This window comes from Belonocnema kinseyi, chromosome 1, assembly GCF_010883055.1.
Source record: "Belonocnema kinseyi isolate 2016_QV_RU_SX_M_011 chromosome 1, B_treatae_v1, whole genome shotgun sequence".
NCBI lineage: Eukaryota > Metazoa > Arthropoda > Insecta > Hymenoptera > Cynipidae > Belonocnema > Belonocnema kinseyi.
The window spans coordinates 86,895,455-86,902,980 of record NC_046657.1 but is presented as its reverse complement, the minus strand read 5'-3'; the positions used below and the strand labels follow the sequence as shown (position 1 = coordinate 86,902,980).

The following is a 7,526-nucleotide window of genomic DNA, read 5'->3' as shown; positions in this document are numbered from 1 at the left end:
CGACGTATGGCGGCGTCAGCTATGCAGTTGGCCTAAAATACAAATAATGAAAGGCGAAAGTGTTAAAAACAAAACGTTTGTGAAATAAAATTAATTTTCTGAAATTTCTCGGTAAAAGATAATAATCATTAAGATTTTTTTAATCGTTTGAATTACAAATAGTTTGCGAAAATCGTAAAATTCACTGCTTTTGAACGTAAATCCCAATACATTCCTACTAATTACACAAAATTATTATTCATGCGCAATTAAATTAGACATAATTATTTGTGTAATGTTGGACCTTCCGAAATGAAAATAGCCTAAATTTTATAATAATTTTTACTATATCATATAATATTTATTCAAATTTATTTTAGATTTTCGAATATTTTAATAAACTAATTATGTGTTTAAATGAACTTCTTTAAGATCAGGTAGGTAAAATTAATAAAATAATACATAATTTATCGAATGAAACATTTTTTTATACATATATAAAATTTTTAGGTGAAAAGTTCGAAGTATTAGACATACCTATTCTTCCACCGCAACTATAAATTAAAAACATTTTTTTAATGGAAAAGAATTAATTTTATATATAATCTTATACACATTGCTTGTGACTCTTAGTATTACTTATAAGTTTTTTCTTTTGAAATAATATTGATCTATTATATAGAATAATCAATATTTTAACAGATTTTCTTCAATATCTTAAATAAGTCTTTTTCCTCGGTAGTAACTAAGAATTTTCACCGCAACAAGAAATTAATCAAAAAATTTTAATTGGAAATAATCAATTTCATATATAACTTTACATAAATTTCTTCTGTCTCTGAGTATTTGTTACTAGTCTTTTGTTTTTAAATTATTTGTATCTACTATATAAAATATTAAAGTTTTAACTAAATAGATTAAATATTTTAAATAAGTATTTTTCCTCCGTATAAACTTTAAACCGAGAATCTTACAAAATTACAATCAGAAGTGCTTCCAAGACGAAAAAATCAGTTCTAGATTCGTGAAGTTTAAGTTGATACTAAGTTTGCAGCTGTCTTTTTTATCCAATTTTCTTTTTTTTTATTAGCCATTTTCACTTTTGCAAACTGACGCATTCGCGTTTGTAAATAAAAATCGACAACGTAGGCGAGAGCTTCTTTCGAATATTCAGAGCATGCAAAGTTCCACTTTTTCTTTGTAATCTCGTTTACAACCAGACTAAAAACATTACTATTTTCATGATCTGTTGCACTTGTAAAATCTGAAAAGTTACTATCTTCCTTTTGGATAATCACAGCTAACTTCTTTTTTGTTTCTTCAACAATAGAATGCTTCTTATTAGATTTATAAGGTTCTATCAAAGTGGACAATGCAATTAAAGGTTCAATTGGAGTATCATCAGAAATCGAACAATTTCCATTTCGAGGTGGCTTTAAGACGCTATAAAAAGCGAGGATCTTATAAATTTGCAGGAATGTGGGAGTAGCGGGATGATTGTTCGTTCTTACTGCATATCGGACCATTCCAAACAATCTCTAAGCAAATCAAGACAGTTTATTTTTATTAGCATAGTGCCTGGCTTCCCTGGACTTTAAAAAAAATGTAATTAACAGCTTATGTTACCTAAAACTACTGTTATCCTTGAACTATATTACTAATAAATAAAGTTTCAAGTAAGTTGAGTGAATACCTTTAAGGCTTAGTTACTCGAGTTGTACAAAATGCTTATGTACATTTTTTTACAATAACTCTGCAACTTTGTCTGTCATAGTGCGTTTATTAACTTTTAATATATATAAAAAAAAGAAAAATAATGTATTACAATTGTAAAATCTCTCTAAAATGTATTTAAAAAAATTTAAGACTAAGTCAAAATTGACCAATTCATAGAGCTGTTTGCATTTAGAAGGCTTTAAAGAAGATAATTGAAAACCCGCATTAATAAACCAATATCAACATTATAATGAAAAAGATTACGTAAATTTCAGAAAACATTTTGGCAGATATTTCTTGATAAAGTTATTAACTTCTGTTTGATATTGGTTTCCTGAAACTTGTCTATTTTAAGGAGCGATTTAAATACATCTAGAGAATCTTCATTAATTCATCCAGTTAAATCGACGTCGATTTTCAAATATTCCAATAAATACTTAGACAAATCTAATGTTGAATGCAAGGTTATCCTTAGACCTTCGGCAGTACTTGCTGTCAGAGATTCGTCTGAGCTGATCAAGTTCTCCTTGACTCGTCTTTCCAATGCGTCCAACCACTCTAGAGTCTCTTGCAATATCTATGAAAATTAAATATTATAAAATAACAAAGTATAGTATAATAAATAAATGTGATCTGATTTTGCAAATTAAAATACTTAACCTGATAACATTACAGCCATTCGCAGGCCTGTTTCATTCGAAGTTCGATTAAGAGTATCAAACATGTCATTTAGTATTTCGCAAAATGTTCCAGTGCATTCACAATTCTCCATTCTTTTCTCATAGGCCTTGTGAAAATGCAAATCAAGAGCAGCAGATCGACAGAAAATCTGTCAAACGAACAGTTCATGCATACTAAAGAATTTTACTAACTATGACGTATTCCTTTAATAGTAAAAAATAAAGAAATACGATCAAAAAATTACCTGAAGAGCTAGAATTTCTCTCATTTTAGTAAAACTATTGTCCTTTAGTTTAACGTGAGTGTCCGTTATATTTGGGCACCATCTGCTACTCTCCGGTTGATTTTTGTCAATGTCGTATAGGATTTCGAAATGTTCCCATTCAATCGAGCTGTCATCCGGATGAATCTGAAAATAAGTTTAAAAAATTGGTGGTAACCATTTCCGCGTGCTTTTATTTATACTAAACGCTGAAAATATTTAAAACATTTAATTATTCCAGAATATTATACCTTTAGCTTCGAACCATTTATCAGACGATTTCGAATGGTTTTCATCAGATGAGGTGCATCCGAGCAGAGTAATACATTTTGTTCTTCATCCACAGGATGCTCGACCGAGTTTTTAAACCCTTCCATTTTTCCACTACACCCCAATTCCGGACATTGTCGCCAAACTCTTCTACTCCTTTAAATGTCATTGTCTGATGATCAAGAAGATTTTTTCTTGTTACATTTCATCTAGTAATAATGCTTCATGAAGTTCAAGTTCTGATTTTCCTCCGAAAATTTTTTATCCTGCAGTTATTAATGTCTATTTTTAATTAAATGTAACATAAATTTCAATAATCATTTTAAAAATTACCTCAAAATTGTTCGCACACTAGGCACAGGCCGACAAAATTTGACAAAGGTCCGGAACCAGAGACCAGACCTAGTATACCCGAAGGTTTTTGCTGCGCTGAATCCGAATCCGACCTCAGAAAAATTCCATCACCCTCAGTTTTCGAGATATTGTAACCTAAAAGTGCAAAAAACACCGTTTTTTGCTATATTTGAGGTTACATAGCATCTTGAATAAATTTTTTTTCAAAAACGGGCGAAAGCATCACAAAGGAGCACCCTTGCCCTCTGAAATCCATTTTTTCAGATTCAAGATAGCTTTTTTTTCATCGATATATCATTGATTGAAGTTAAGTATTTTGGCAGTTTCGTAACAACGTTAAAACACCCTATATAGCATATGTGAGGCTATAAGCCCAATTTATAAGTGATCGTATTCGATCGAAAAAATCTATATATAGGTTTTTGAGGTTGCTCATTAAGGATATGAAGTCAGATTTTGAAAATTCAATATGGCTGCCATTTTGGATCCGCCATTTTGAATTCGTCAAATTTGATATTGGATTTGTAATCAGCGACCTCCAAAACCCCTTAGTATACATTATTATACCAATACGCGTACTTAAATTTTTTTGGCCGCCATTTTGGATCCGCCATTTTGATGTGTTAGGGCTCGAAAGTTACCGGGTCTGGGGGTGAAATTTTTCATATTTGAATCCGCCATATCTCGGCTATGAAAAATCTTATCTCGAAAACTGAGGGTGATGGAATTTTTCTGAGGTCAGATTCGGATTCAGCGCAGCAAAAACCTTCGGGTATAGCAGATTTGAATATCTCTCTGATAGCCACTTTCTCATTGAGACTGATTTTGCCATGCTTATCAATCAATTTATCAACGTTTTTTTTCCGATATTCGCACAATTTTATACTCATATTCAAGAACCACTTTTTTCAGCATGCGCAACCTTGCTTGAACTCTTTCTTTTGTTTGACCTGTAGAATTGAGCGTTTTTATTAATATTTGCACCTCTGCGAGCTTTCTCAGACTTAGATCACTGGTTTTGAAATAGTTGGACGATTTATTATGCTGCCTGCGAATAATCTTTCTTCTCAATAATTCCTTCACTGTCTTGCAATATTTGCATTTTTCCTTTTCCTTGCCCTCTTGACCAGTGGGTAGAATTAATGAACAGCGCATATGTCGCAAGGTGTCTACTTTATCCAGGTAACTAAACGATGAGAAGTTATTCGAGTTTTCTGCATGCAGAATTATGTGCAGGCAACCTCGACACATCTTTCTGTTATGCACAAGTTCAATAAAATCTTCGACGTCTTTTGCGGAATGCAGCTGCTCAATTTGAAACCCAAACTCTGTGTGATCAATAGATTTACCGTTTAATTTGATCAATAGTCATACTATCGTCAATTGTGATTTTCTTATTGCAGATCGAATCGACGTATTCATTTTTGCCTCTTGCTCCAATTCGCGTAAAAATGCTATACCTGGGCGATTAACCTAAGTAACATTTGCTCTCATCCACGAAATTGGCATGTGGACACAGGTCAAAATTTCAAATTTGTGTTTCAATAAGAGTGCAAAATGATCCAGTTCTTTAGCGGGAGAATCAGCATTTTCAGTTTGATCATATTCAATTCTCTTTAAATTTTGATCTTTTTGCAAATGTTATTTTCCGTATGACTTCCATTTTTCTTTATTTTCAAGCACAAAGAACGAGGTTTGGGACCAGGTTTTTCCGGACGACCAAGTTTTAAAGCTGGCAGGGCTCCTTTTCGTAGGTGTGGCCCGACATACGGCGCCTGAAACAAAACTTTTAATTAAGGAAGGTTTACTAATTTATTATGTATTATTAAATTTACTATTATTTACTATATGTTATCTCAAGTTAGAAAAATAAACCTAGTTAAAAATGTTTGATAAAATCGAATAAAATAGGCTAAGGTTCATTACATCTAATTTGGAAAAAAACTCGATGTGAAGTTTAAAAAAAAATATTTTGGGTTTTCCTATTTTTGTGACAATAACTATTTCATGAAAATATTAATTCCGAAAAGTAAACGTTGAAATGAGTTCATTAGAATTAATTAAATTTGTTTACAATGTATAATTTCAGTTTCCTTTCAACTTGAAAATTGTTTGAATTACAATTTATTTTTAATTCTGCAAAATAAAAAAAAAATTGTGCTAAAATCTTTCACGAAATAACTTTAAACTTTCCCAACGATCTGAAGAAAATTATTTGCTACTCTTAGAACCTTTCCAGATTCATAAAAAGCTTCTTTTTTACAAAATTGTAAAATATCTGTATTTTTCTCAAAATTTACAAAATTTTAAAATTAACAATTTGTTTGAAATCTTTGTAAAACTTCTAAACGTTCGGAGTGTCCTCTAAAAATTTTCGAATTTGTTTTAAAATTTGTAAAGTTAATTTTTCAAAATAAACAAATCAAACATTTAACATGTTCCTAGGAATCTACAGAAAATTTTTTCAATCTCTTGAAAACTTTTGTAATTTTAATTTAGCTTTTTTTCCAAATCTTCAACAGTCTACATTTAAAAAAATGAAATTTTCCAAAAGTTTCAAATTAATTCTTAATCGTTTGAAACTTTAAAATACTTATTCGGCATCATGTAATTCTTTTTGGGATTTTGTAATTTTGATTTAATTTTCTTTTAAAATCCCTTTTTGAAAACGAAGAAATAAATTGAAATTTAACCATGAATCTTGAGACAATTTTATTGTTCTCTCAAAACGTTTAAAAAATTTTAAAAGGCTTTCAATTTTTTGTTCGAAATCTTTATAAATGTATATTTTATTTCAAATTTTTCTTATTCTTTTCAAGATTGAAATTATTTTCTATTATTTTCGAAACTACTGAAAATTCTACAATTAAAAAAAGTGTAATACGAAAAAATTGTTTTAAAACCGATCAGATTTTTTTTCGACATATTTGAATATTTTATGTAAAAAATTTTATTATTCAGGAATGTTCTAAATTTGCCAATATTATAAACTGCTTTGAATTTTCTTATTCAAGAATTTTGTAACTCAGTGATATTATAAACTGCTCGGGAATTTTATTATTCGAGAATTTTACATTGTTACTTTAAATCCAAACAATAATTTTGGAATCTTTAACACTAAAAATAATTTTTTTAATAAAAATATTTGATTATTTAATTTTTAATACATAAATAATATTGACAAAAAATATGTTTTGAACGGTTTAGGAAAATTCTCGAGTTTAAACAATTATTATTTTTTATAAATATTTTCAAAACAAAATGTATTTTTAATGAATAAATTAAAGTTTCCAAAATGACCTTTCGAATTTAAAATCACAATAATTGCAAATTTGTTTAATCATTGTTATTTTAAATCTGAATAATAGTTTTGGGAAGTAAAGTCATTAAAATTAATTTGATTAAAAAAAGATTTTATTATTATATTTTTAAGAAATAATATTTAAAAAACGTACTTTTTTAATTATGTTAAAGGCAACAGTTTACTTTAGATAAGTAATGCATAAATAAAAATAATAAATATTATTAATTTAATAAAATTATAATGATGAAATATTTTTATCAATGCCCTTTTTTATTAAATGTCCTACTTTTTCAAAATAATTGTAATTTTTCATCTTAAGTTATTTACTTCCATAAACATAAAATTGAAAAAATGTAAATGTGTAAAAATGGCTTATGTTTGGAGATTCCAAAAAATATTTAGAAATTTTTTTAAACTTAACAATAATATGTGTGTGTTCCCTAGTTTATCAAAAAAAGAATACAAAAATTAAAAACGGGAACCATTTGTTTCTCGCAGCTTTGGGTACAAATTCATAAAGTTTCATTTTTCGCCATTCTTTAAATTATTGTATTTGGAGGGAAAATGTTGTTTCTTATTTTGTTTCCATGTCATTACAAAATTAAAAAATTATAAAATTTTAAAAAGGTACTATAAACTTATAGAACTTTACAAATTTTCACTCTCAAAATTTTTTATTATATTACATTACCGCCACAGAAAACTGTAAAATAATTTATATTTTCAGTAAATTATTCTTTGAAAAAAACATAATTTAATAATTTCGGATTAAATTTAATTTTTATTGATCATTCTTTTTTGTAGATTTGATAAGAATAATTCTGAATAATAATTCAAAATAAAAATTCCATAATAAGCGATAATACGAGGGTGGATTGATAAGTTTCCGGCCTGACCAAGAAAAACAACGTTTTTAAGAATTTTTTTTTTTATTTCTCAACATAATCTCCTCCAAGGCTG

At 28.4% G+C, this 7,526-nt stretch overlaps 1 long non-coding RNA gene across 2 annotated transcripts in view; it reads right to left on the bottom strand.

Moving 5' to 3' along the window:
• Positions 1-3,914: 3,914 nt before the first annotated feature.
• LOC117175993 overlaps positions 3,915-7,526 on the bottom strand; it is a 15,484-nt gene continuing 11,872 nt past the window's right edge. For both annotated transcript variants that reach the window (XR_004467556.1, XR_004467557.1), the window contains exon 6: positions 3,915-5,037. This is a non-coding gene — a long non-coding RNA (uncharacterized LOC117175993). The remainder of the gene's footprint in view (positions 5,038-7,526) is intronic.